General features: G+C 41.6%; 54 non-coding genes across 54 annotated transcripts; all 54 read right to left on the reverse strand.

Annotated features, from left to right (window-relative positions):
* Positions 1 to 542: 542 nt before the first annotated feature.
* On the reverse strand, positions 543 to 616 carry Trnan-guu (transfer RNA asparagine (anticodon GUU)). The gene has a single exon. It is a non-coding gene; the product is annotated as a tRNA-Asn (tRNA).
* Positions 617 to 1,348: 732 nt separating this feature from the next.
* On the reverse strand, positions 1,349 to 1,422 carry Trnan-guu (transfer RNA asparagine (anticodon GUU)). The gene has a single exon. It is a non-coding gene; the product is annotated as a tRNA-Asn (tRNA).
* A 732-nt stretch (positions 1,423 to 2,154) lies between these two features.
* On the reverse strand, positions 2,155 to 2,228 carry Trnan-guu (transfer RNA asparagine (anticodon GUU)). Its single transcript has one exon. It is a non-coding gene; the product is annotated as a tRNA-Asn (tRNA).
* Positions 2,229 to 2,645: 417 nt separating this feature from the next.
* Positions 2,646 to 2,717, reverse strand: Trnae-uuc (transfer RNA glutamic acid (anticodon UUC)). The gene has a single exon. It is a non-coding gene; the product is annotated as a tRNA-Glu (tRNA).
* A 243-nt stretch (positions 2,718 to 2,960) lies between these two features.
* On the reverse strand, positions 2,961 to 3,034 carry Trnan-guu (transfer RNA asparagine (anticodon GUU)). Its single transcript has one exon. It is a non-coding gene; the product is annotated as a tRNA-Asn (tRNA).
* A 732-nt stretch (positions 3,035 to 3,766) lies between these two features.
* Positions 3,767 to 3,840, reverse strand: Trnan-guu (transfer RNA asparagine (anticodon GUU)). The gene has a single exon. It is a non-coding gene; the product is annotated as a tRNA-Asn (tRNA).
* Positions 3,841 to 4,257: 417 nt separating this feature from the next.
* On the reverse strand, positions 4,258 to 4,329 carry Trnae-uuc (transfer RNA glutamic acid (anticodon UUC)). The gene has a single exon. It is a non-coding gene; the product is annotated as a tRNA-Glu (tRNA).
* A 243-nt stretch (positions 4,330 to 4,572) lies between these two features.
* On the reverse strand, positions 4,573 to 4,646 carry Trnan-guu (transfer RNA asparagine (anticodon GUU)). The gene has a single exon. It is a non-coding gene; the product is annotated as a tRNA-Asn (tRNA).
* A 417-nt stretch (positions 4,647 to 5,063) lies between these two features.
* Trnae-uuc (transfer RNA glutamic acid (anticodon UUC)) lies at positions 5,064 to 5,135 on the reverse strand. Its single transcript has one exon. It is a non-coding gene; the product is annotated as a tRNA-Glu (tRNA).
* Positions 5,136 to 5,378: 243 nt separating this feature from the next.
* On the reverse strand, positions 5,379 to 5,452 carry Trnan-guu (transfer RNA asparagine (anticodon GUU)). The gene has a single exon. It is a non-coding gene; the product is annotated as a tRNA-Asn (tRNA).
* A 417-nt stretch (positions 5,453 to 5,869) lies between these two features.
* Positions 5,870 to 5,941, reverse strand: Trnae-uuc (transfer RNA glutamic acid (anticodon UUC)). The gene has a single exon. It is a non-coding gene; the product is annotated as a tRNA-Glu (tRNA).
* Positions 5,942 to 6,184: 243 nt separating this feature from the next.
* On the reverse strand, positions 6,185 to 6,258 carry Trnan-guu (transfer RNA asparagine (anticodon GUU)). The gene has a single exon. It is a non-coding gene; the product is annotated as a tRNA-Asn (tRNA).
* A 417-nt stretch (positions 6,259 to 6,675) lies between these two features.
* Positions 6,676 to 6,747, reverse strand: Trnak-uuu (transfer RNA lysine (anticodon UUU)). The gene has a single exon. It is a non-coding gene; the product is annotated as a tRNA-Lys (tRNA).
* Positions 6,748 to 6,990: 243 nt separating this feature from the next.
* Trnan-guu (transfer RNA asparagine (anticodon GUU)) lies at positions 6,991 to 7,064 on the reverse strand. The gene has a single exon. It is a non-coding gene; the product is annotated as a tRNA-Asn (tRNA).
* Positions 7,065 to 7,481: 417 nt separating this feature from the next.
* Positions 7,482 to 7,553, reverse strand: Trnae-uuc (transfer RNA glutamic acid (anticodon UUC)). The gene has a single exon. It is a non-coding gene; the product is annotated as a tRNA-Glu (tRNA).
* Positions 7,554 to 7,796: 243 nt separating this feature from the next.
* On the reverse strand, positions 7,797 to 7,870 carry Trnan-guu (transfer RNA asparagine (anticodon GUU)). Its single transcript has one exon. It is a non-coding gene; the product is annotated as a tRNA-Asn (tRNA).
* Positions 7,871 to 8,287: 417 nt separating this feature from the next.
* On the reverse strand, positions 8,288 to 8,359 carry Trnae-uuc (transfer RNA glutamic acid (anticodon UUC)). Its single transcript has one exon. It is a non-coding gene; the product is annotated as a tRNA-Glu (tRNA).
* A 243-nt stretch (positions 8,360 to 8,602) lies between these two features.
* On the reverse strand, positions 8,603 to 8,676 carry Trnan-guu (transfer RNA asparagine (anticodon GUU)). The gene has a single exon. It is a non-coding gene; the product is annotated as a tRNA-Asn (tRNA).
* A 417-nt stretch (positions 8,677 to 9,093) lies between these two features.
* On the reverse strand, positions 9,094 to 9,165 carry Trnak-uuu (transfer RNA lysine (anticodon UUU)). The gene has a single exon. It is a non-coding gene; the product is annotated as a tRNA-Lys (tRNA).
* Positions 9,166 to 9,408: 243 nt separating this feature from the next.
* On the reverse strand, positions 9,409 to 9,482 carry Trnan-guu (transfer RNA asparagine (anticodon GUU)). Its single transcript has one exon. It is a non-coding gene; the product is annotated as a tRNA-Asn (tRNA).
* A 417-nt stretch (positions 9,483 to 9,899) lies between these two features.
* On the reverse strand, positions 9,900 to 9,971 carry Trnae-uuc (transfer RNA glutamic acid (anticodon UUC)). Its single transcript has one exon. It is a non-coding gene; the product is annotated as a tRNA-Glu (tRNA).
* Positions 9,972 to 10,214: 243 nt separating this feature from the next.
* On the reverse strand, positions 10,215 to 10,288 carry Trnan-guu (transfer RNA asparagine (anticodon GUU)). Its single transcript has one exon. It is a non-coding gene; the product is annotated as a tRNA-Asn (tRNA).
* A 417-nt stretch (positions 10,289 to 10,705) lies between these two features.
* Positions 10,706 to 10,777, reverse strand: Trnae-uuc (transfer RNA glutamic acid (anticodon UUC)). Its single transcript has one exon. It is a non-coding gene; the product is annotated as a tRNA-Glu (tRNA).
* A 243-nt stretch (positions 10,778 to 11,020) lies between these two features.
* Trnan-guu (transfer RNA asparagine (anticodon GUU)) lies at positions 11,021 to 11,094 on the reverse strand. Its single transcript has one exon. It is a non-coding gene; the product is annotated as a tRNA-Asn (tRNA).
* Positions 11,095 to 11,826: 732 nt separating this feature from the next.
* Positions 11,827 to 11,900, reverse strand: Trnan-guu (transfer RNA asparagine (anticodon GUU)). Its single transcript has one exon. It is a non-coding gene; the product is annotated as a tRNA-Asn (tRNA).
* A 417-nt stretch (positions 11,901 to 12,317) lies between these two features.
* Trnae-uuc (transfer RNA glutamic acid (anticodon UUC)) lies at positions 12,318 to 12,389 on the reverse strand. Its single transcript has one exon. It is a non-coding gene; the product is annotated as a tRNA-Glu (tRNA).
* A 243-nt stretch (positions 12,390 to 12,632) lies between these two features.
* Trnan-guu (transfer RNA asparagine (anticodon GUU)) lies at positions 12,633 to 12,706 on the reverse strand. Its single transcript has one exon. It is a non-coding gene; the product is annotated as a tRNA-Asn (tRNA).
* Positions 12,707 to 13,123: 417 nt separating this feature from the next.
* On the reverse strand, positions 13,124 to 13,195 carry Trnae-uuc (transfer RNA glutamic acid (anticodon UUC)). Its single transcript has one exon. It is a non-coding gene; the product is annotated as a tRNA-Glu (tRNA).
* Positions 13,196 to 13,438: 243 nt separating this feature from the next.
* Trnan-guu (transfer RNA asparagine (anticodon GUU)) lies at positions 13,439 to 13,512 on the reverse strand. The gene has a single exon. It is a non-coding gene; the product is annotated as a tRNA-Asn (tRNA).
* Positions 13,513 to 13,929: 417 nt separating this feature from the next.
* On the reverse strand, positions 13,930 to 14,001 carry Trnae-uuc (transfer RNA glutamic acid (anticodon UUC)). The gene has a single exon. It is a non-coding gene; the product is annotated as a tRNA-Glu (tRNA).
* Positions 14,002 to 14,244: 243 nt separating this feature from the next.
* Positions 14,245 to 14,318, reverse strand: Trnan-guu (transfer RNA asparagine (anticodon GUU)). The gene has a single exon. It is a non-coding gene; the product is annotated as a tRNA-Asn (tRNA).
* Positions 14,319 to 14,735: 417 nt separating this feature from the next.
* Positions 14,736 to 14,807, reverse strand: Trnae-uuc (transfer RNA glutamic acid (anticodon UUC)). The gene has a single exon. It is a non-coding gene; the product is annotated as a tRNA-Glu (tRNA).
* Positions 14,808 to 15,050: 243 nt separating this feature from the next.
* Trnan-guu (transfer RNA asparagine (anticodon GUU)) lies at positions 15,051 to 15,124 on the reverse strand. Its single transcript has one exon. It is a non-coding gene; the product is annotated as a tRNA-Asn (tRNA).
* Positions 15,125 to 15,541: 417 nt separating this feature from the next.
* Positions 15,542 to 15,613, reverse strand: Trnae-uuc (transfer RNA glutamic acid (anticodon UUC)). The gene has a single exon. It is a non-coding gene; the product is annotated as a tRNA-Glu (tRNA).
* Positions 15,614 to 15,856: 243 nt separating this feature from the next.
* Trnan-guu (transfer RNA asparagine (anticodon GUU)) lies at positions 15,857 to 15,930 on the reverse strand. Its single transcript has one exon. It is a non-coding gene; the product is annotated as a tRNA-Asn (tRNA).
* A 417-nt stretch (positions 15,931 to 16,347) lies between these two features.
* Positions 16,348 to 16,419, reverse strand: Trnae-uuc (transfer RNA glutamic acid (anticodon UUC)). Its single transcript has one exon. It is a non-coding gene; the product is annotated as a tRNA-Glu (tRNA).
* Positions 16,420 to 16,662: 243 nt separating this feature from the next.
* On the reverse strand, positions 16,663 to 16,736 carry Trnan-guu (transfer RNA asparagine (anticodon GUU)). The gene has a single exon. It is a non-coding gene; the product is annotated as a tRNA-Asn (tRNA).
* A 417-nt stretch (positions 16,737 to 17,153) lies between these two features.
* Trnae-uuc (transfer RNA glutamic acid (anticodon UUC)) lies at positions 17,154 to 17,225 on the reverse strand. The gene has a single exon. It is a non-coding gene; the product is annotated as a tRNA-Glu (tRNA).
* Positions 17,226 to 17,468: 243 nt separating this feature from the next.
* Positions 17,469 to 17,542, reverse strand: Trnan-guu (transfer RNA asparagine (anticodon GUU)). The gene has a single exon. It is a non-coding gene; the product is annotated as a tRNA-Asn (tRNA).
* Positions 17,543 to 17,959: 417 nt separating this feature from the next.
* Positions 17,960 to 18,031, reverse strand: Trnae-uuc (transfer RNA glutamic acid (anticodon UUC)). Its single transcript has one exon. It is a non-coding gene; the product is annotated as a tRNA-Glu (tRNA).
* A 243-nt stretch (positions 18,032 to 18,274) lies between these two features.
* Trnan-guu (transfer RNA asparagine (anticodon GUU)) lies at positions 18,275 to 18,348 on the reverse strand. The gene has a single exon. It is a non-coding gene; the product is annotated as a tRNA-Asn (tRNA).
* Positions 18,349 to 18,765: 417 nt separating this feature from the next.
* Positions 18,766 to 18,837, reverse strand: Trnae-uuc (transfer RNA glutamic acid (anticodon UUC)). Its single transcript has one exon. It is a non-coding gene; the product is annotated as a tRNA-Glu (tRNA).
* A 243-nt stretch (positions 18,838 to 19,080) lies between these two features.
* On the reverse strand, positions 19,081 to 19,154 carry Trnan-guu (transfer RNA asparagine (anticodon GUU)). Its single transcript has one exon. It is a non-coding gene; the product is annotated as a tRNA-Asn (tRNA).
* A 417-nt stretch (positions 19,155 to 19,571) lies between these two features.
* Trnae-uuc (transfer RNA glutamic acid (anticodon UUC)) lies at positions 19,572 to 19,643 on the reverse strand. The gene has a single exon. It is a non-coding gene; the product is annotated as a tRNA-Glu (tRNA).
* A 243-nt stretch (positions 19,644 to 19,886) lies between these two features.
* Trnan-guu (transfer RNA asparagine (anticodon GUU)) lies at positions 19,887 to 19,960 on the reverse strand. The gene has a single exon. It is a non-coding gene; the product is annotated as a tRNA-Asn (tRNA).
* Positions 19,961 to 20,377: 417 nt separating this feature from the next.
* On the reverse strand, positions 20,378 to 20,449 carry Trnae-uuc (transfer RNA glutamic acid (anticodon UUC)). The gene has a single exon. It is a non-coding gene; the product is annotated as a tRNA-Glu (tRNA).
* A 243-nt stretch (positions 20,450 to 20,692) lies between these two features.
* On the reverse strand, positions 20,693 to 20,766 carry Trnan-guu (transfer RNA asparagine (anticodon GUU)). The gene has a single exon. It is a non-coding gene; the product is annotated as a tRNA-Asn (tRNA).
* Positions 20,767 to 21,183: 417 nt separating this feature from the next.
* Positions 21,184 to 21,255, reverse strand: Trnae-uuc (transfer RNA glutamic acid (anticodon UUC)). The gene has a single exon. It is a non-coding gene; the product is annotated as a tRNA-Glu (tRNA).
* Positions 21,256 to 21,498: 243 nt separating this feature from the next.
* On the reverse strand, positions 21,499 to 21,572 carry Trnan-guu (transfer RNA asparagine (anticodon GUU)). Its single transcript has one exon. It is a non-coding gene; the product is annotated as a tRNA-Asn (tRNA).
* Positions 21,573 to 21,989: 417 nt separating this feature from the next.
* Trnae-uuc (transfer RNA glutamic acid (anticodon UUC)) lies at positions 21,990 to 22,061 on the reverse strand. The gene has a single exon. It is a non-coding gene; the product is annotated as a tRNA-Glu (tRNA).
* A 243-nt stretch (positions 22,062 to 22,304) lies between these two features.
* On the reverse strand, positions 22,305 to 22,378 carry Trnan-guu (transfer RNA asparagine (anticodon GUU)). Its single transcript has one exon. It is a non-coding gene; the product is annotated as a tRNA-Asn (tRNA).
* Positions 22,379 to 22,795: 417 nt separating this feature from the next.
* Trnae-uuc (transfer RNA glutamic acid (anticodon UUC)) lies at positions 22,796 to 22,867 on the reverse strand. The gene has a single exon. It is a non-coding gene; the product is annotated as a tRNA-Glu (tRNA).
* A 243-nt stretch (positions 22,868 to 23,110) lies between these two features.
* Positions 23,111 to 23,184, reverse strand: Trnan-guu (transfer RNA asparagine (anticodon GUU)). The gene has a single exon. It is a non-coding gene; the product is annotated as a tRNA-Asn (tRNA).
* A 417-nt stretch (positions 23,185 to 23,601) lies between these two features.
* Positions 23,602 to 23,673, reverse strand: Trnae-uuc (transfer RNA glutamic acid (anticodon UUC)). Its single transcript has one exon. It is a non-coding gene; the product is annotated as a tRNA-Glu (tRNA).
* Positions 23,674 to 23,729: the final 56 nt, after the last annotated feature.

A 23,729-nucleotide genomic window follows, 5' to 3' on the forward strand; every position in this document is an offset into this window, starting at 1 on the left:
ATAAATCTAGGACTTTAGATGCATGTATTTTACTTCTGACTGTACGCATGACATATGTATACTTCTTGATGTGAACTCACTTTCTTGTGAGATGAATTAATTGTTCCAAAGCCAGGAATTTGTTCCTATGACGTAAAATGCATGCCTTTTACTTTTGACTTTGCACGTGACTAATATATACTTCTTGAAATTGAACTCAATTTCTTGTCCGATGGTAAAAGAATTTGTTCCAATGCCGGGAATAGAACCCGGGCCGCCTGGGTGAAAGCCAGGAATCCTAACCACTAGACCACATTGGAAGCTGATATTTTACAGGCAATGTTGAAGGACTGAATGCTGGCTGTATTCCTGCCGTTTTTGTGCATTGAGTTCTTGTGCATGAGAATGACGACCTGACATTAATGAATACATGTATATCAAGTGTGTTAGAGACTTGTTTAAACTGATATATCGTATTGTAGCATGTATTTGCGTCAACTACAAACATCTGTAAAATCCAAAAGAGCGAAATATCAAGTACTGATGTTTACAAAAAGCAAGTGCGTCCCTGGGTGGGCTTGAACCACCAACCTTTCGGTTAACAGCCGAACGCGCTAACCGATTGCGCCACAGAGACGGAACTGGCGAGATGGGGCTCACTTTAAGATGTGACTGATGTGGTGGAAGTTATGTGCCCTTGCCGAGGGAAACGTCTGGTGGTGTGTTTCAACAACTGTTGTGTAAGGGGTGGGATAGTCTTGCGCAATGACACATTGGCTTACCTGATGTATTTATTGGAAGATGTGGACACTGGGATGTACATGAAGATAAATCTAGGACTTTAGATGCATGTATTTTACTTCTGACTGTACGCATGACAAATGTATACTTCTTGATGTGAACTCACTTTCTTGTGAGATGAATTAATTGTTCCAAAGCCAGGAATTTGTTCCTATGACGTAAAATGCATGCCTTTTACTTTTGACTTTGCACGTGACTAATATACACTTCTTGAAATTGAACTCAATTTCTTGTCAGATGGTAAAAGAATTTGTTCCAATGCCGGGAATAGAACCCGGGCCGTCTGGGTGAAAGCCAGGAATCCTAACCACTAGACCACATTGGAAGCTGATATTTTACAGGCAATGTTGAAGGACTGAATGCTGGCTGTATTCCTGCCGTCTTTGTGCACAGAGTTCTTGTGCAAGAGAATGACGACCTGACATTAATGAATACATGTATATCAAGTGTGTTAGAGACTTGTTTAAACTGATATATCGTATTGTAGCATGTATTTGCGTCAACTACAAACATCTGTAAAATCCAAAAGAGCGAAATATCAAGTACTGATGTTTACAAAAAGCAAGTGCGTCCCTGGGTGGGCTTGAACCACCAACCTTTCGGTTAACAGCCGAACGCGCTAACCGATTGCGCCACAGAGACGGAACTGACGAGATGGGGCTCACTTTAAGATGTGACTGATGTGGTGGAAGTTATGTGCCCTTGCCGAGGGAAACGTCTGGTGGTGTGTTTCAACAACTGTTGTGTAAAGGGGGGGATAGTCTTGCGCAATGACACATTGGCTTACCTGATGTATTTATTGGAAGATGTGGACACTGGGATGTACATGAAGATAAATCTAGGACTTTAGATGCATGTATTTTACTTCTGACTGTACGCATGACAAATGTATACTTCTTGATGTGAACTCACTTTCTTGTGAGATGAATTAATTGTTCCAAAGCCAGGAATTTGTTCCTATGACGTAAAATGCATGCCTTTTACTTTTGACTTTGCACGTGACTAATATACACTTCTTGAAATTGAACTCAATTTCTTGTCAGATGGTAAAAGAATTTGTTCCAATGCCGGGAATAGAACCCGGGCCGTCTGGGTGAAAGCCAGGAATCCTAACCACTAGACCACATTGGAAGCTGATATTTTACAGGCAATGTTGAAGGACTGAATGCTGGCTGTATTCCTGCCGTCTTTGTGCACAGAGTTCTTGTGCAAGAGAATGACGACCTGACATTAATGAATACATGTATATCAAGTGTGTTAGAGACTTGTTTAAACTGATATATCGTATTGTAGCATGTATTTGCGTCAACTACAAACATCTGTAAAATCCAAAAGAGCGAAATATCAAGTACTGATGTTTACAAAAAGCAAGTGCGTCCCTGGGTGGGCTTGAACCACCAACCTTTCGGTTAACAGCCGAACGCGCTAACCGATTGCGCCACAGAGACGGAACTGACGAGATGGGGCTCACTTTAAGATGTGACTGATGTGGTGGAAGTTATGTGCCCTTGCCGAGGGAAACGTCTGGTGGTGTGTTTCAACAACTGTTGTGTAAGGGGTGGGATAGTCTTGCGCAATGACACATTGGCTTACCTGATGTATTTATTGGAAGATGTGGACACTGGGATGTACATGAAGATAAATCTAGGACTTTAGATGCATGTATTTTACTTCTGACTGTACGCATGACATATGTATACTTCTTGATGTGAACTCACTTTCTTGTGAGATGAATTAATTGTTCCAAAGCCAGGAATTTGTTCCTATGACGTAAAATGCATGCCTTTTACTTTTGACTTTGCACGTGACTAATATATACTTCTTGAAATTGAACTCAATTTCTTGTCAGATGGTAAAAGAATTTGTTCCAATGCCGGGAATCGAACCCGGGCCGCCTGGGTGAAAGCCAGGAATCCTAACCACTAGACCACATTGGAAGCTGATATTTTACAGGCAATGTTGAAGGACTGAATGCTGGCTGTATTCCTGCCGTCTTTGTGCACAGAGTTCTTGTGCAAGAGAATGACGACCTGACATTAATGAATACATGTATATCAAGTGTGTTAGAGACTTGTTTAAACTGATATATCGTATTGTAGCATGTATTTGCGTCAACTACAAACATCTGTAAAATCCAAAAGAGCGAAATATCAAGTACTGATGTTTACAAAAAGCAAGTGCGTCCCTGGGTGGGCTTGAACCACCAACCTTTCGGTTAACAGCCGAACGCGCTAACCGATTGCGCCACAGAGACGGAACTGACGAGATGGGGCTCACTTTAAGATGTGACTGATGTGGTGGAAGTTATGTGCCCTTGCCGAGGGAAACGTCTGGTGGTGTGTTTCAACAACTGTTGTGTAAGGGGTGGGATAGTCTTGCGCAATGACACATTGGCTTACCTGATGTATTTATTGGAAGATGTGGACACTGGGATGTACATGAAGATAAATCTAGGACTTTAGATGCATGTATTTTACTTCTGACTGTACGCATGACATATGTATACTTCTTGATGTGAACTCACTTTCTTGTGAGATGAATTAATTGTTCCAAAGCCAGGAATTTGTTCCTATGACGTAAAATGCATGCCTTTTACTTTTGACTTTGCACGTGACTAATATATACTTCTTGAAATTGAACTCAATTTCTTGTCAGATGGTAAAAGATTTTGTTCCAATGCCGGGAATCGAACCTGCGCCGTCTGGGTGAAAGCCAGGAATCCTAACCACTAGACCACATTGGAAACTGATATTTTACAGGCAATGTTGAAGGACTGAATGCTGGCTGTATTCCTGCCGTCTTTGTGCACAGAGTTCTTGTGCAAGAGAATGACGACCTGACATTAATGAATACATGTATATCAAGTGTGTTAGAGACTTGTTTAAACTGATATATCGTATTGTAGCATGTATTTGCGTCAACTACAAACATCTGTAAAATCCAAAAGAGCGAAATATCAAGTACTGATGTTTACAAAAAGCAAGTGCGTCCCTGGGTGGGCTTGAACCACCAACCTTTCGGTTAACAGCCGAACGCGCTAACCGATTGCGCCACAGAGACGGAACTGACGAGATGGGGCTCACTTTAAGATGTGACTGATGTGGTGGAAGTTATGTGCCCTTGCCGAGGGAAACGTCTGGTGGTGTGTTTCAACAACTGTTGTGTAAGGGGTGGGATAGTCTTGCGCAATGACACATTGGCTTACCTGATGTATTTATTGGAAGATGTGGACACTGGGATGTACATGAAGATAAATCTAGGACTTTAGATGCATGTATTTTACTTCTGACTGTACGCATGACATATGTATACTTCTTGATGTGAACTCACTTTCTTGTGAGATGAATTAATTGTTCCAAAGCCAGGAATTTGTTCCTATGACGTAAAATGCATGCCTTTTACTTTTGACTTTGCACGTGACTAATATATACTTCTTGAAATTGAACTCAATTTCTTGTCAGATGGTAAAAGAATTTGTTCCAATGCCGGGAATCGAACCCGGGCCGCCTGGGTGAAAGCCAGGAATCCTAACCACTAGACCACATTGGAAGCTGATATTTTACAGGCAATGTTGAAGGACTGAATGCTGGCTGTTTTCATGCCGTCTTTGTGCATTGAGTTCTTGTGCATGAGAATGACGACCTGACATTAATGAATACATGTATATCAAGTGTGTTAGAGACTTGTTTAAACTGATATATCGTATTGTAGCATGTATTTGCGTCAACTACAAACATCTGTAAAATCCAAAAGAGCGAAATATCAAGTACTGATGTTTACAAAAAGCAAGTGCGTCCCTGGGTGGGCTTGAACCACCAACCTTTCGGTTAACAGCCGAACGCGCTAACCGATTGCGCCACAGAGACGGAACTGACGAGATGGGGCTCACTTTAAGATGTGACTGATGTGGTGGAAGTTATGTGCCCTTGCCGAGGGAAACGTCTGGTGGTGTGTTTCAACAACTGTTGTGTAAGGGGTGGGATAGTCTTGCGCAATGACACATTGGCTTACCTGATGTATTTATTGGAAGATGTGGACACTGGGATGTACATGAAGATAAATCTAGGACTTTAGATGCATGTATTTTACTTCTGACTGTACGCATGACATATGTATACTTCTTGATGTGAACTCACTTTCTTGTGAGATGAATTAATTGTTCCAAAGCCAGGAATTTGTTCCTATGACGTAAAATGCATGCCTTTTACTTTTGACTTTGCACGTGACTAATATATACTTCTTGAAATTGAACTCAATTTCTTGTCAGATGGTAAAAGAATTTGTTCCAATGCCGGGAATCGAACCCGGGCCGCCTGGGTGAAAGCCAGGAATCCTAACCACTAGACCACATTGGAAGCTGATATTTTACAGGCAATGTTGAAGGACTGAATGCTGGCTGTTTTCATGCCGTCTTTGTGCATTGAGTTCTTGTGCATGAGAATGACGACCTGACATTAATGAATACATGTATATCAAGTGTGTTAGAGACTTGTTTAAACTGATATATCGTATTGTAGCATGTATTTGCGTCAACTACAAACATCTGTAAAATCCAAAAGAGCGAAATATCAAGTACTGATGTTTACAAAAAGCAAGTGCGTCCCTGGGTGGGCTTGAACCACCAACCTTTCGGTTAACAGCCGAACGCGCTAACCGATTGCGCCACAGAGACGGAACTGACGAGATGGGGCTCACTTTAAGATGTGACTGATGTGGTGGAAGTTATGTGCCCTTGCCGAGGGAAACGTCTGGTGGTGTGTTTCAACAACTGTTGTGTAAGGGGTGGGATAGTCTTGCGCAATGACACATTGGCTTACCTGATGTATTTATTGGAAGATGTGGACACTGGGATGTACATGAAGATAAATCTAGGACTTTAGATGCATGTATTTTACTTCTGACTGTACGCATGACATATGTATACTTCTTGATGTGAACTCACTTTCTTGTGAGATGAATTAATTGTTCCAAAGCCAGGAATTTGTTCCTATGACGTAAAATGCATGCCTTTTACTTTTGACTTTGCACGTGACTAATATATACTTATTGAAATTGAACTCAATTTCTTGTCAGATGGTAAAAGAATTTGTTCCAATGCCGGGAATCGAACCCGGGCCGCCTGGGTGAAAGCCAGGAATCCTAACCACTAGACCACATTGGAAGCTGATATTTTACAGGCAATGTTGAAGGACTGAATGCTGGCTGTTTTCATGCCGTCTTTGTGCATTGAGTTCTTGTGCATGAGAATGACGACCTGACATTAATGAATACATGTATATCAAGTGTGTTAGAGACTTGTTTAAACTGATATATCGTATTGTAGCATGTATTTGCGTCAACTACAAACATCTGTAAAATCCAAAAGAGCGAAATATCAAGTACTGATGTTTACAAAAAGCAAGTGCGTCCCTGGGTGGGCTTGAACCACCAACCTTTCGGTTAACAGCCGAACGCGCTAACCGATTGCGCCACAGAGACGGAACTGACGAGATGGGGCTCACTTTAAGATGTGACTGATGTGGTGGAAGTTATGTGCCCTTGCCGAGGGAAACGTCTGGTGGTGTGTTTCAACAACTGTTGTGTAAGGGGTGGGATAGTCTTGCGCAATGACACATTGGCTTACCTGATGTATTTATTGGAAGATGTGGACACTGGGATGTACATGAAGATAAATCTAGGACTTTAGATGCATGTATTTTACTTCTGACTGTACGCATGACATATGTATACTTCTTGATGTGAACTCACTTTCTTGTGAGATGAATTAATTGTTCCAAAGCCAGGAATTTGTTCCTATGACGTAAAATGCATGCCTTTTACTTTTGACTTTGCACGTGACTAATATATACTTATTGAAATTGAACTCAATTTCTTGTCAGATGGTAAAAGAATTTGTTCCAATGCCGGGAATCGAACCCGGGCCGCCTGGGTAAAAGCCAGGAATCCTAACCACTAGACCACATTGGAAGCTGATATTTTACAGGCAATGTTGAAGGACTGAATGCTGGCTGTTTTCATGCCGTCTTTGTGCATTGAGTTCTTGTGCATGAGAATGACGACCTGACATTAATGAATACATGTATATCAAGTGTGTTAGAGACTTGTTTAAACTGATATATCGTATTGTAGCATGTATTTGCGTCAACTACAAACATCTGTAAAATCCAAAAGAGCGAAATATCAAGTACTGATGTTTACAAAAAGCAAGTGCGTCCCTGGGTGGGCTTGAACCACCAACCTTTCGGTTAACAGCCGAACGCGCTAACCGATTGCGCCACAGAGACGGAACTGACGAGATGGGGCTCACTTTAAGATGTGACTGATGTGGTGGAAGTTATGTGCCCTTGCCGAGGGAAACGTCTGGTGGTGTGTTTCAACAACTGTTGTGTAAGGGGTGGGATAGTCTTGCGCAATGACACATTGGCTTACCTGATGTATTTATTGGAAGATGTGGACACTGGGATGTACATGAAGATAAATCTAGGACTTTAGATGCATGTATTTTACTTCTGACTGTACGCATGACATATGTATACTTCTTGATGTGAACTCACTTTCTTGTGAGATGAATTAATTGTTCCAAAGCCAGGAATTTGTTCCTATGACGTAAAATGCATGCCTTTTACTTTTGACTTTGCACGTGACTAATATATACTTCTTGAAATTGAACTCAATTTCTTGTCAGATGGTAAAAGAATTTGTTCCAATGCCGGGAATCGAACCCGGGCCGCCTGGGTGAAAGCCAGGAATCCTAACCACTAGACCACATTGGAAGCTGATATTTTACAGGCAATGTTGAAGGACTGAATGCTGGCTGTTTTCATGCCGTCTTTGTGCATTGAGTTCTTGTGCATGAGAATGACGACCTGACATTAATGAATACATGTATATCAAGTGTGTTAGAGACTTGTTTAAACTGATATATCGTATTGTAGCATGTATTTGCGTCAACTACAAACATCTGTAAAATCCAAAAGAGCGAAATATCAAGTACTGATGTTTACAAAAAGCAAGTGCGTCCCTGGGTGGGCTTGAACCACCAACCTTTCGGTTAACAGCCGAACGCGCTAACCGATTGCGCCACAGAGACGGAACTGACGAGATGGGGCTCACTTTAAGATGTGACTGATGTGGTGGAAGTTATGTGCCCTTGCCGAGGGAAACGTCTGGTGGTGTGTTTCAACAACTGTTGTGTAAGGGGTGGGATAGTCTTGCGCAATGACACATTGGCTTACCTGATGTATTTATTGGAAGATGTGGACACTGGGATGTACATGAAGATAAATCTAGGACTTTAGATGCATGTATTTTACTTCTGACTGTACGCATGACATATGTATACTTCTTGATGTGAACTCACTTTCTTGTGAGATGAATTAATTGTTCCAAAGCCAGGAATTTGTTCCTATGACGTAAAATGCATGCCTTTTACTTTTGACTTTGCACGTGACTAATATATACTTATTGAAATTGAACTCAATTTCTTGTCAGATGGTAAAAGAATTTGTTCCAATGCCGGGAATCGAACCCGGGCCGCCTGGGTGAAAGCCAGGAATCCTAACCACTAGACCACATTGGAAGCTGATATTTTACAGGCAATGTTGAAGGACTGAATGCTGGCTGTTTTCATGCCGTCTTTGTGCATTGAGTTCTTGTGCATGAGAATGACGACCTGACATTAATGAATACATGTATATCAAGTGTGTTAGAGACTTGTTTAAACTGATATATCGTATTGTAGCATGTATTTGCGTCAACTACAAACATCTGTAAAATCCAAAAGAGCGAAATATCAAGTACTGATGTTTACAAAAAGCAAGTGCGTCCCTGGGTGGGCTTGAACCACCAACCTTTCGGTTAACAGCCGAACGCGCTAACCGATTGCGCCACAGAGACGGAACTGACGAGATGGGGCTCACTTTAAGATGTGACTGATGTGGTGGAAGTTATGTGCCCTTGCCGAGGGAAACGTCTGGTGGTGTGTTTCAACAACTGTTGTGTAAGGGGTGGGATAGTCTTGCGCAATGACACATTGGCTTACCTGATGTATTTATTGGAAGATGTGGACACTGGGATGTACATGAAGATAAATCTAGGACTTTAGATGCATGTATTTTACTTCTGACTGTACGCATGACATATGTATACTTCTTGATGTGAACTCACTTTCTTGTGAGATGAATTAATTGTTCCAAAGCCAGGAATTTGTTCCTATGACGTAAAATGCATGCCTTTTACTTTTGACTTTGCACGTGACTAATATATACTTATTGAAATTGAACTCAATTTCTTGTCAGATGGTAAAAGAATTTGTTCCAATGCCGGGAATCGAACCCGGGCCGCCTGGGTAAAAGCCAGGAATCCTAACCACTAGACCACATTGGAAGCTGATATTTTACAGGCAATGTTGAAGGACTGAATGCTGGCTGTTTTCATGCCGTCTTTGTGCATTGAGTTCTTGTGCATGAGAATGACGACCTGACATTAATGAATACATGTATATCAAGTGTGTTAGAGACTTGTTTAAACTGATATATCGTATTGTAGCATGTATTTGCGTCAACTACAAACATCTGTAAAATCCAAAAGAGCGAAATATCAAGTACTGATGTTTACAAAAAGCAAGTGCGTCCCTGGGTGGGCTTGAACCACCAACCTTTCGGTTAACAGCCGAACGCGCTAACCGATTGCGCCACAGAGACGGAACTGACGAGATGGGGCTCACTTTAAGATGTGACTGATGTGGTGGAAGTTATGTGCCCTTGCCGAGGGAAACGTCTGGTGGTGTGTTTCAACAACTGTTGTGTAAGGGGTGGGATAGTCTTGCGCAATGACACATTGGCTTACCTGATGTATTTATTGGAAGATGTGGACACTGGGATGTACATGAAGATAAATCTAGGACTTTAGATGCATGTATTTTACTTCTGACTGTACGCATGACATATGTATACTTCTTGATGTGAACTCACTTTCTTGTGAGATGAATTAATTGTTCCAAAGCCAGGAATTTATTCCTATGACGTAAAATGCATGCCTTTTACTTTTGACTTTGCACGTGACTAATATATACTTCTTGAAATTGAACTCAATTTCTTGTCAGATGGTAAAAGAATTTGTTCCAATGCCGGGAATCGAACCCGGGCCGCCTGGGTGAAAGCCAGGAATCCTAACCACTAGACCACATTGGAAGCTGATATTTTACAGGCAATGTTGAAGGACTGAATGCTGGCTGTATTCCTGCCGTTTTTGTGCATTGAGTTCTTGTGCATGAGAATGACGACCTGACATTAATGAATACATGTATATCAAGTGTGTTAGAGACTTGTTTAAACTGATATATCGTATTGTAGCATGTATTTGCGTCAACTACAAACATCTGTAAAATCCAAAAGAGCGAAATATCAAGTACTGATGTTTACAAAAAGCAAGTGCGTCCCTGGGTGGGCTTGAACCACCAACCTTTCGGTTAACAGCCGAACGCGCTAACCGATTGCGCCACAGAGACGGAACTGACGAGATGGGGCTCACTTTAAGATGTGACTGATGTGGTGGAAGTTATGTGCCCTTGCCGAGGGAAACGTCTGGTGGTGTGTTTCAACAACTGTTGTGTAAGGGGTGGGATAGTCTTGCGCAATGACACATTGGCTTACCTGATGTATTTATTGGAAGATGTGGACACTGGGATGTACATGAAGATAAATCTAGGACTTTAGATGCATGTATTTTACTTCTGACTGTACGCATGACAAATGTATACTTCTTGATGTGAACTCACTTTCTTGTGAGATGAATTAATTGTTCCAAAGCCAGGAATTTATTCCTATGACGTAAAATGCATGCCTTTTACTTTTGACTTTGCACGTGACTAATATATACTTCTTGAAATTGAACTCAATTTCTTGTCAGATGGTAAAAGAATTTGTTCCAATGCCGGGAATCGAACCCGGGCCGCCTGGGTGAAAGCCAGGAATCCTAACCACTAGACCACATTGGAAGCTGATATTTTACAGGCAATGTTGAAGGACTGAATGCTGGCTGTATTCCTGCCGTTTTTGTGCATTGAGTTCTTGTGCATGAGAATGACGACCTGACATTAATGAATACATGTATATCAAGTGTGTTAGAGACTTGTTTAAACTGATATATCGTATTGTAGCATGTATTTGCGTCAACTACAAACATCTGTAAAATCCAAAAGAGCGAAATATCAAGTACTGATGTTTACAAAAAGCAAGTGCGTCCCTGGGTGGGCTTGAACCACCAACCTTTCGGTTAACAGCCGAACGCGCTAACCGATTGCGCCACAGAGACGGAACTGACGAGATGGGGCTCACTTTAAGATGTGACTGATGTGGTGGAAGTTATGTGCCCTTGCCGAGGGAAACGTCTGGTGGTGTGTTTCAACAACTGTTGTGTAAGGGGTGGGATAGTCTTGCGCAATGACACATTGGCTTACCTGATGTATTTATTGGAAGATGTGGACACTGGGATGTACATGAAGATAAATCTAGGACTTTAGATGCATGTATTTTACTTCTGACTGTACGCATGACATATGTATACTTCTTGATGTGAACTCACTTTCTTGTGAGATGAATTAATTGTTCCAAAGCCAGGAATTTATTCCTATGACGTAAAATGCATGCCTTTTACTTTTGACTTTGCACGTGACTAATATATACTTCTTGAAATTGAACTCAATTTCTTGTCAGATGGTAAAAGAATTTGTTCCAATGCCGGGAATAGAACCCGGGCCGTCTGGGTGAAAGCCAGGAATCCTAACCACTAGACCACATTGGAAGCTGATACTTTACAGGCAATGTTGAAGGACTGAATGCTGGCTGTATTCCTGCCGTCTTTGTGCACAGAGTTCTTGTGCATGAGAATGACGACCTGACATTAATGAATACATGTATATCAAGTGTGTTAGAGACTTGTTTAAACTGATATATCGTATTGTAGCATGTATTTGCGTCAACTACAAACATCTGTAAAATCCAAAAGAGCGAAATATCAAGTACTGATGTTTACAAAAAGCAAGTGCGTCCCTGGGTGGGCTTGAACCACCAACCTTTCGGTTAACAGCCGAACGCGCTAACCGATTGCGCCACAGAGACGGAACTGACGAGATGGGGCTCACTTTAAGATGTGACTGATGTGGTGGAAGTTATGTGCCCTTGCCGAGGGAAACGTCTGGTGGTGTGTTTCAACAACTGTTGTGTAAGGGGTGGGATAGTCTTGCGCAATGACACATTGGCTTACCTGATGTATTTATTGGAAGATGTGGACACTGGGATGTACATGAAGATAAATCTAGGACTTTAGATGCATGTATTTTACTTCTGACTGTACGCATGACAAATGTATACTTCTTGATGTGAACTCACTTTCTTGTGAGATGAATTAATTGTTCCAAAGCCAGGAATTTATTCCTATGACGTAAAATGCATGCCTTTTACTTTTGACTTTGCACGTGACTAATATATACTTCTTGAAATTGAACTCAATTTCTTGTCAGATGGTAAAAGAATTTGTTCCAATGCCGGGAATCGAACCCGGGCCGCCTGGGTGAAAGCCAGGAATCCTAACCACTAGACCACATTGGAAGCTGATATTTTACAGGCAATGTTGAAGGACTGAATGCTGGCTGTATTCCTGCCGTTTTTGTGCATTGAGTTCTTGTGCATGAGAATGACGACCTGACATTAATGAATACATGTATATCAAGTGTGTTAGAGACTTGTTTAAACTGATATATCGTATTGTAGCATGTATTTGCGTCAACTACAAACATCTGTAAAATCCAAAAGAGCGAAATATCAAGTACTGATGTTTACAAAAAGCAAGTGCGTCCCTGGGTGGGCTTGAACCACCAACCTTTCGGTTAACAGCCGAACGCGCTAACCGATTGCGCCACAGAGACGGAACTGACGAGATGGGGCTCACTTTAAGATGTGACTGATGTGGTGGAAGTTATGTGCCCTTGCCGAGGGAAACGTCTGGTGGTGTGTTTCAACAACTGTTGTGTAAGGGGTGGGATAGTCTTGCGCAATGACACATTGGCTTACCTGATGTATTTATTGGAAGATGTGGACACTGGGATGTACATGAAGATAAATCTAGGACTTTAGATGCATGTATTTTACTTCTGACTGTACGCATGACAAATGTATACTTCTTGATGTGAACTCACTTTCTTGTGAGATGAATTAATTGTTCCAAAGCCAGGAATTTATTCCTATGACGTAAAATGCATGCCTTTTACTTTTGACTTTGCACGTGACTAATATATACTTCTTGAAATTGAACTCAATTTCTTGTCAGATGGTAAAAGAATTTGTTCCAATGCCGGGAATCGAACCCGGGCCGCCTGGGTGAAAGCCAGGAATCCTAACCACTAGACCACATTGGAAGCTGATATTTTACAGGCAATGTTGAAGGACTGAATGCTGGCTGTATTCCTGCCGTTTTTGTGCATTGAGTTCTTGTGCATGAGAATGACGACCTGACATTAATGAATACATGTATATCAAGTGTGTTAGAGACTTGTTTAAACTGATATATCGTATTGTAGCATGTATTTGCGTCAACTACAAACATCTGTAAAATCCAAAAGAGCGAAATATCAAGTACTGATGTTTACAAAAAGCAAGTGCGTCCCTGGGTGGGCTTGAACCACCAACCTTTCGGTTAACAGCCGAACGCGCTAACCGATTGCGCCACAGAGACGGAACTGACGAGATGGGGCTCACTTTAAGATGTGACTGATGTGGTGGAAGTTATGTGCCCTTGCCGAGGGAAACGTCTGGTGGTGTGTTTCAACAACTGTTGTGTAAGGGGTGGGATAGTCTTGCGCAATGACACATTGGCTTACCTGATGTATGTATTGGAAGATGTGGACACTGGGATGTACATGAAGATAAATCTAGGACTTTAGATGCATGTATTTTACTTCTGACTGTACGCATGACATATGTATACTTCTTGATGTGAACTCACTTTCTTGTGAGATGAATTAATTGTTCCAAAGCCAGGAATTTATTCCTATGACGTAAAATGCATGCCTTTTACTTTTGACTTTGCACGTGACTAATATATACTTCTTGAAATTGAACTCAATTTCTTGTCAGATGGTAAAAGAATTTGTTCCAATGCCGGGAATCGAACCCGGGCCGCCTGGGTGAAAGCCAGGAATCCTAACCACTAGACCACATTGGAAGCTGATATTTTACAGGCAATGTTGAAGGACTGAATGCTGGCTGTATTCCTGCCGTCTTTGTGCACAGAGTTCTTGTGCATGAGAATGACGACCTGACATTAATGAATACATGTATATCAAGTGTGTTAGAGACTTGTTTAAACTGATATATCGTATTGTAGCATGTATTTGCGTCAACTACAAACATCTGTAAAATCCAAAAGAGCGAAATATCAAGTACTGATGTTTACAAAAAGCAAGTGCGTCCCTGGGTGGGCTTGAACCACCAACCTTTCGGTTAACAGCCGAACGCGCTAACCGATTGCGCCACAGAGACGGAACTGACGAGATGGGGCTCACTTTAAGATGTGACTGATGTGGTGGAAGTTATGTGCCCTTGCCGAGGGAAACGTCTGGTGGTGTGTTTCAACAACTGTTGTGTAAGGGGTGGGATAGTCTTGCGCAATGACACATTGGCTTACCTGATGTATTTATTGGAAGATGTGGACACTGGGATGTACATGAAGATAAATCTAGGACTTTAGATGCATGTATTTTACTTCTGACTGTACGCATGACATATGTATACTTCTTGATGTGAACTCACTTTCTTGTGAGATGAATTAATTGTTCCAAAGCCAGGAATTTATTCCTATGACGTAATATGCATGCCTTTTACTTTTGACTTTGCACGTGACTAGTATATACTTCTTGAAATTGAACTCAATTTCTTGTCAGATGGTAAAAGAATTTGTTCCAATGCCGGGAATCGAACCCGGGCCGCCTGGGTGAAAGCCAGGAATCCTAACCACTAGACCACATTGGAAGCTGATATTTTTCAGGCAATGTTAAAGGACTGAATGCTGGCTGTATTCCTGCCGTCTTTGTGCACAGAGTTCTTGTGCAAGAGAATGACGACCTGACATTAATGAATACATGTATATCAAGTGTGTTAGAGACTTGTTTAAACTGATATATCGTATTGTAGCATGTATTTGCGTCAACTACAAACATCTGTAAAATCCAAAAGAGCGAAATATCAAGTACTGATGTTTACAAAAAGCAAGTGCGTCCCTGGGTGGGCTTGAACCACCAACCTTTCGGTTAACAGCCGAACGCGCTAACCGATTGCGCCACAGAGACGGAACTGACGAGATGGGGCTCACTTTAAGATGTGACTGATGTGGTGGAAGTTATGTGCCCTTGCCGAGGGAAACGTCTGGTGGTGTGTTTCAACAACTGTTGTGTAAGGGGTGGGATAGTCTTGCGCAATGACACATTGGCTTACCTGATGTATTTATTGGAAGATGTGGACACTGGGATGTACATGAAGATAAATCTAGGACTTTAGATGCATGTATTTTACTTCTGACTGTACGCATGACATATGTATACTTCTTGATGTGAACTCACTTTCTTGTGAGATGAATTAATTGTTCCAAAGCCAGGAATTTGTTCCTATGACGTAAAATGCATGCCTTTTACTTTTGACTTTGCACGTGACTAATATATACTTCTTGAAATTGAACTCAATTTCTTGTCAGATGGTAAAAGAATTTGTTCCAATGCCGGGAATCGAACCCGGGCCGCCTGGGTGAAAGCCAGGAATCCTAACCACTAGACCACATTGGAAGCTGATATTTTACAGGCAATGTTGAAGGACTGAATGCTGGCTGTTTTCATGCCGTCTTTGTGCATTGAGTTCTTGTGCATGAGAATGACGACCTGACATTAATGAATACATGTATATCAAGTGTGTTAGAGACTTGTTTAAACTGATATATCGTATTGTAGCATGTATTTGCGTCAACTACAAACATCTGTAAAATCCAAAAGAGCGAAATATCAAGTACTGATGTTTACAAAAAGCAAGTGCGTCCCTGGGTGGGCTTGAACCACCAACCTTTCGGTTAACAGCCGAACGCGCTAACCGATTGCGCCACAGAGACGGAACTGACGAGATGGGGCTCACTTTAAGATGTGACTGATGTGGTGGAAGTTATGTGCCCTTGCCGAGGGAAACGTCTGGTGGTGTGTTTCAACAACTGTTGTGTAAGGGGTGGGATAGTCTTGCGCAATGACACATTGGCTTACCTGATGTATTTATTGGAAGATGTGGACACTGGGATGTACATGAAGATAAATCTAGGACTTTAGATGCATGTATTTTACTTCTGACTGTACGCATGACATATGTATACTTCTTGATGTGAACTCACTTTCTTGTGAGATGAATTAATTGTTCCAAAGCCAGGAATTTGTTCCTATGACGTAAAATGCATGCCTTTTACTTTTGACTTTGCACGTGACTAATATATACTTCTTGAAATTGAACTCAATTTCTTGTCAGATGGTAAAAGAATTTGTTCCAATGCCGGGAATCGAACCCGGGCCGCCTGGGTGAAAGCCAGGAATCCTAACCACTAGACCACATTGGAAGCTGATATTTTACAGGCAATGTTGAAGGACTGAATGCTGGCTGTTTTCCTGCCGTTTTTGTGCATTGAGTTCTTGTGCATGAGAATGACGACATGACATTAATGAATACATGTATATCAAGTGTGTTAGAGACTTGTTTAAACTGATATATCGTATTGTAGCATGTATTTGCGTCAACTACAAACATCTGTAAAATCCAAAAGAGCGAAATATCAAGTACTGATGTTTACAAAAAGCAAGTGCGTCCCTGGGTGGGCTTGAACCACCAACCTTTCGGTTAACAGCCGAACGCGCTAACCGATTGCGCCACAGAGACGGAACTGACGAGATGGGGCTCACTTTAAGATGTGACTGATGTGGTGGAAGTTATGTGCCCTTGCCGAGGGAAACGTCTGGTGGTGTGTTTCAACAACTGTTGTGTAAGGGGTGGGATAGTCTTGCGCAATGACACATTGGCTTACCTGATGTATTTATTGGAAGATGTGGACACTGGGATGTACATGAAGATAAATCTAGGACTTTAGATGCATGTATTTTACTTCTGACTGTACGCATGACAAATGTATACTTCTTGATGTGAACTCACTTTCTTGTGAGATGAATTAATTGTTCCAAAGCCAGGAATTTGTTCCTATGACGTAAAATGCATGCCTTTTACTTTTGACTTTGCACGTGACTAATATATACTTCTTGAAATTGAACTCAATTTCTTGTCAGATGGTAAAAGAATTTGTTCCAATGCCGGGAATCGAACCCGGGCCGCCTGGGTGAAAGCCAGGAATCCTAACCACTAGACCACATTGGAAGCTGATATTTTACAGGCAATGTTGAAGGACTGAATGCTGGCTGTATTCCTGCCGTCTTTGTGCATTGAGTTCTTGTGCATGAGAATGACGACCTGACATTAATGAATACATGTATATCAAGTGTGTTAGAGACTTGTTTAAACTGATATATCGTATTGTAGCATGTATTTGCGTCAACTACAAACATCTGTAAAATCCAAAAGAGCGAAATATCAAGTACTGATGTTTACAAAAAGCAAGTGCGTCCCTGGGTGGGCTTGAACCACCAACCTTTCGGTTAACAGCCGAACGCGCTAACCGATTGCGCCACAGAGACGGAACTGACGAGATGGGGCTCACTTTAAGATGTGACTGATGTGGTGGAAGTTATGTGCCCTTGCCGAGGGAAACGTCTGGTGGTGTGTTTCAACAACTGTTGTGTAAGGGGTGGGATAGTCTTGCGCAATGACACATTGGCTTACCTGATGTATTTATTGGAAGATGTGGACACTGGGATGTACATGAAGATAAATCTAGGACTTTAGATGCATGTATTTTACTTCTGACTGTACGCATGACAAATGTATACTTCTTGATGTGAACTCACTTTCTTGTGAGATGAATTAATTGTTCCAAAGCCAGGAATTTGTTCCTATGACGTAAAATGCATGCCTTTTACTTTTGACTTTGCACGTGACTAATATATACTTCTTGAAATTGAACTCAATTTCTTGTCAGATGGTAAAAGAATTTGTTCCAATGCCGGGAATCGAACCCGGGCCGCCTGGGTGAAAGCCAGGAATCCTAACCACTAGACCACATTGGAAGCTGATATTTTACAGGCAATGTTGAAGGACTGAATGCTGGCTGTATTCCTGCCGTCTTTGTGCATTGAGTTCTTGTGCATGAGAATGACGACCTGACATTAATGAATACATGTATATCAAGTGTGTTAGAGACTTGTTTACACTGATATATCGTATTGTAGCATGTATTTGCGTCAACTACAAACATCTGTAAAATCCAAAAGAGCGAAATATCAAGTACTGATGTTTACAAAAAGCAAGTGCGTCCCTGGGTGGGCTTGAACCACCAACCTTTCGGTTAACAGCCGAACGCGCTAACCGATTGCGCCACAGAGACGGAACTGACGAGATGGGGCTCACTTTAAGATGTGACTGATGTGGTGGAAGTTATGTGCCCTTGCCGAGGGAAACGTCTGGTGGTGTGTTTCAACAACTGTTGTGTAAGGGGTGGGATAGTCTTGCGCAATGACACATTGGCTTACCTGATGTATTTATTGGAAGATGTGGACACTGGGATGTACATGAAGATAAATCTAGGACTTTAGATGCATGTATTTTACTTCTGACTGTACGCATGACATATGTATACTTCTTGATGTGAACTCACTTTCTTGTGAGATGAATTAATTGTTCCAAAGCCAGGAATTTGTTCCTATGACGTAAAATGCATGCCTTTTACTTTTGACTTTGTACGTGACTAATATATACTTCTTGAAATTGAACTCAATTTCTTGTCAGATGGTAAAAGAATTTGTTCCAATGCCGGGAATCGAACCCGGGCCGCCTGGGTGAAAGCCAGGAATCCTAACCACTAGACCACATTGGAAGCTGATATTTTACAGGCAATGTTGAAGGACTGAATGCTGGCTGTATTCCTGCCGTTTTTGTGCATTGAGTTCTTGTGCATGAGAATGACGACCTGACATTAATGAATACATGTATATCAAGTGTGTTAGAGACTTGTTTAAACTGATATATCGTATTGTAGCATGTATTTGCGTCAACTACAAACATCTGTAAAATCCAAAAGAGCGAAATATCAAGTACTGATGTTTACAAAAAGCAAGTGCGTCCCTGGGTGGGCTTGAACCACCAACCTTTCGGTTAACAGCCGAACGCGCTAACCGATTGCGCCACAGAGACGGAACTGACGAGATGGGGCTCACTTTAAGATGTGACTGATGTGGTGGAAGTTATGTGCCCTTGCCGAGGGAAACGTCTGGTGGTGTGTTTCAACAACTGTTGTGTAAGGGGTGGGATAGTCTTGCGCAATGACACATTGGCTTACCTGATGTATTTATTGGAAGATGTGGACACTGGGATGTACATGAAGATAAATCTAGGACTTTAGATGCATGTATTTTACTTCTGACTGTACGCATGACAAATGTATACTTCTTGATGTGAACTCACTTTCTTGTGAGATGAATTAATTGTTGCAAAGCCAGGAATTTGTTCCTATGACGTAAAATGCATGCCTTTTACTTTTGACTTTGCACGTGACTAATATATACTTCTTGAAATTGAACTCAATTTCTTGTCAGATGGTAAAAGAATTTGTTCCAATGCCGGGAATCGAACCCGGGCCGCCTGGGTGAAAGCCAGGAATCCTAACCACTAGACCACATTGGAAGCTGATATTTTACAGGCAATGTTAAAGGACTGAATGCTGGCTGTATTCCTGCCGTCTTTGTGCATTGAGTTCTTGTGCATGAGAATGACGACCTGACATTAATGAATACATGTATATCAAGTGTGTTAGAGACTTGTTTAAACTGATATATCGTATTGTAGCATGTATTTGCGTCAACTACAAACATCTGTAAAATCAAAAAGAGCGAAATATCAAGTACTGATGTTTACAAAAAGCAAGTGCGTCCCTGGGTGGGCTTGAACCACCAACCTTTCGGTTAACAGCCGAACGCGCTAACCGATTGCGCCACAGAGACGGAACTGACGAGATGGGGCTCACTTTAAGATGTGACTGATGTGGTGGAAGTTATGTGCCCTTGCCGAGGGAAACGTCTGGTGGTGTGTTTCAACAACTGTTGTGTAAGGGGTGGGATAGTCTTGCGCAATGACACATTGGCTTACCTGATGTATTTATTGGAAGATGTGGACACTGGGATGTACATGAAGATAAATCTAGGACTTTAGATGCATGTATTTTACTTCTGACTGTACGCATGACATATGTATACTTCTTGATGTGAACTCACTTTCTTGTGAGATGAATTAATTGTTCCAAAGCCAGGAATTTGTTCCTATGACGTAAAATGCATGCCTTTTACTTTTGACTTTGTACGTGACTAATATATACTTCTTGAAATTGAACTCAATTTCTTGTCAGATGGTAAAAGAATTTGTTCCAATGCCGGGAATCGAACCCGGGCCGCCTGGGTGAAAGCCAGGAATCCTAACCACTAGACCACATTGGAAGCTGATATTTTACAGGCAATGTTGAAGGACTGAATGCTGGCTGTATTCCTGCCGTTTTTGTGCACAGAGTTCTTGTGCATGAGAATGACGACCTGACATTAATGAATACATGTATATCAAGTGTGTTAGAGACTTGTTTAAACTGATATATCGTATTGTAGCATGTATTTGCGTCAACTACAAACATCTGTAAAATCCAAAAGAGCGAAATATCAAGTACTGATGTTTACAAAAAGCAAGTGCGTCCCTGGGTGGGCTTGAACCACCAACCTTTCGGTTAACAGCCGAACGCGCTAACCGATTGCGCCACAGAGACGGAACTGACGAGATGGGGCTCACTTTAAGATGTGACTGATGTGGTGGAAGTTATGTGCCCTTGCCGAGGGAAACGTCTGGTGGTGTGTTTCAACAACTGTTGTGTAAGGGGTGGGATAGTCTTGCGCAATGACACATTGGCTTACCTGATGTATTTATTGGAAGATGTGGACACTGGGATGTACATGAAGATAAATCTAGGACTTTAGATGCATGTATTTTACTTCTGACTGTACGCATGACATATGTATACTTCTTGATGTGAACTCACTTTCTTGTGAGATGAATTAATTGTTCCAAAGCCAGGAATTTGTTCCTATGACGTAAAATGCATGCCTTTTACTTTTGACTTTGCACGTGACTAATATATACTTCTTGAAATTGAACTCAATTTCTTGTCAGATGGTAAAAGAATTTGTTCCAATGCCGGGAATCGAACCCGGGCCGCCTGGGTGAAAGCCAGGAATCCTAACCACTAGACCACATTGGAAGCTGATATTTTACAGGCAATGTTGAAGGACTGAATGCTGGCTGTATTCCTGCCGTTTTTGTGCATTGAGTTCTTGTGCATGAGAATGACGACCTGACATTAATGAATACATGTATATCAAGTGTGTTAGAGACTTGTTTAAACTGATATATCGTATTGTAGCATGTATTTGCGTCAACTACAAACATCTGTAAAATCCAAAAGAGCGAAATATCAAGTACTGATGTTTACAAAAAGCAAGTGCGTCCCTGGGTGGGCTTGAACCACCAACCTTTCGGTTAACAGCCGAACGCGCTAACCGATTGCGCCACAGAGACGGAACTGACGAGATGGGGCTCACTTTAAGATGTGACTGATGTGGTGGAAGTTATGTGCCCTTGCCGAGGGAAACGTCTGGTGGTGTGTTTCAACAACTGTTGTGTAAGGGGTGGGATAGTCTTGCGCAATGACACATTGGCTTACCTGATGTATTTATTGGAAGATGTGGACACTGGGATGTACATGAAGATAAATCTAGGACTTTAGATGCATGTATTTTACTTCTGACTGTACGCATGACATATGTATACTTCTTGATGTGAACTCACTTTCTTGTGAGATGAATTAATTGTTCCAAAGCCAGGAATTTGTTCCTATGACGTAAAATGCATGCCTTTTACTTTTGACTTTGTACGTGACTAATATATACTTCTTGAAATTGAACTCAATTTGTTGTCAGATGGTAAAAGAATTTGTTCCAATGCCGGGAATCGAACCCGGGCCGCCTGGGTGAAAGCCAGGAATCCTAACCACTAGACCACATTGGAAGCTGATATTTTACAGGCAATGTTGAAGGACTGAATGCTGGCTGTATTCCTGCCGTCTTTGTGCATTGAGTTCTTGTGCATGAGAATGACGACCTGACATTAATGAATACATGTATATCAAGTGTGTTAGAGACTTGTTTACACTGATATATCGTATTGTAGCATGTATTTGCGTCAACTACAAACATCTGTAAAATCAAAAAGAGCGAAATATCAAGTACTGATGTTTACAAAAAGCAAGTGCGTCCCTGGGTGGGCTTGAACCACCAACCTTTCGGTTAACAGCCGAACGCGCTAACCGATTGCGCCACAGAGACGGAACTGACGAGATGGGGCTCACTTTAAGATGTGACTGATGTGGTGGAAGTTATGTGCCCTTGCCGAGGGAAACGTCTGGTGGTGTGTTTCAACAACTGTTGTGTAAGGGGTGGGATAGTCTTGCGCAATGACACATTGGCTTACCTGATGTATTTATTGGAAGATGTGGACACTGGGATGTACATGAAGATAAATCTAGGACTTTAGATGCATGTATTTTACTTCTGACTGTACGCATGACATATGTATACTTCTTGATGTGAACTCACTTTCTTGTGAGATGAATTAATTGTTCCAAAGCCAGGAATTTGTTCCTATGACGTAAAATGCATGCCTTTTACTTTTGACTTTGTACGTGACTAATATATACTTCTTGAAATTGAACTCAATTTCTTGTCAGATGGTAAAAGAATTTGTTCCAATGCCGGGAATCGAACCCGGGCCGCCTGGGTGAAAGCCAGGAATCCTAACCACTAGACCACATTGGAAGCTGATATTTTACAGGCAATGTTGAAGGACTGAATGCTGGCTGTATTCCTGCCGTTTTTGTGCATTGAGTTCTTGTGCATGAGAATGACGACCTGACATTAATGAATACATGTATATCAAGTGTGTTAGAGACTTGTTTAAACTGATATATCGTATTGTAGCATGTATTTGCGTCAACTACAAACATCTGTAAAATCCAAAAGAGCGAAATATCAAGTACTGATGTTTACAAAAAGCAAGTGCGTCCCTGGGTGGGCTTGAACCACCAACCTTTCGGTTAACAGCCGAACGCGCTAACCGATTGCGCCACAGAGACGGAACTGACGAGATGGGGCTCACTTTAAGATGTGACTGATGTGGTGGAAGTTATGTGCCCTTGCCGAGGGAAACGTCTGGTGGTGTGTTTCAACAACTGTTGTGTAAGGGGTGGGATAGTCTTGCGCAATGACACATTGGCTTACCTGATGTATTTATTGGAAGATGTGGACACTGGGATGTACATGAAGATAAATCTAGGACTTTAGATGCATGTATTTTACTTCTGACTGTACGCATGACAAATGTATACTTCTTGATGTGAACTCACTTTCTTGTGAGATGAATTAATTGTTGCAAAGCCAGGAATTTGTTCCTATGACGTAAAATGCATGCCTTTTACTTTTGACTTTGCACGTGACTAATATATACTTCTTGAAATTGAACTCAATTTGTTGTCAGATGGTAAAAGAATTTGTTCCAATGCCGGGAATCGAACCCGGGCCGCCTGGGTGAAAGCCAGGAATCCTAACCACTAGACCACATTGGAAGCTGATATTTTACAGGCAATGTTAAAGGACTGAATGCTGGCTGTATTCCTGCCGT

This window comes from Haliotis asinina, chromosome 3 (genome assembly GCF_037392515.1).
Source record: "Haliotis asinina isolate JCU_RB_2024 chromosome 3, JCU_Hal_asi_v2, whole genome shotgun sequence".
Lineage (NCBI taxonomy): Eukaryota > Metazoa > Mollusca > Gastropoda > Lepetellida > Haliotidae > Haliotis > Haliotis asinina.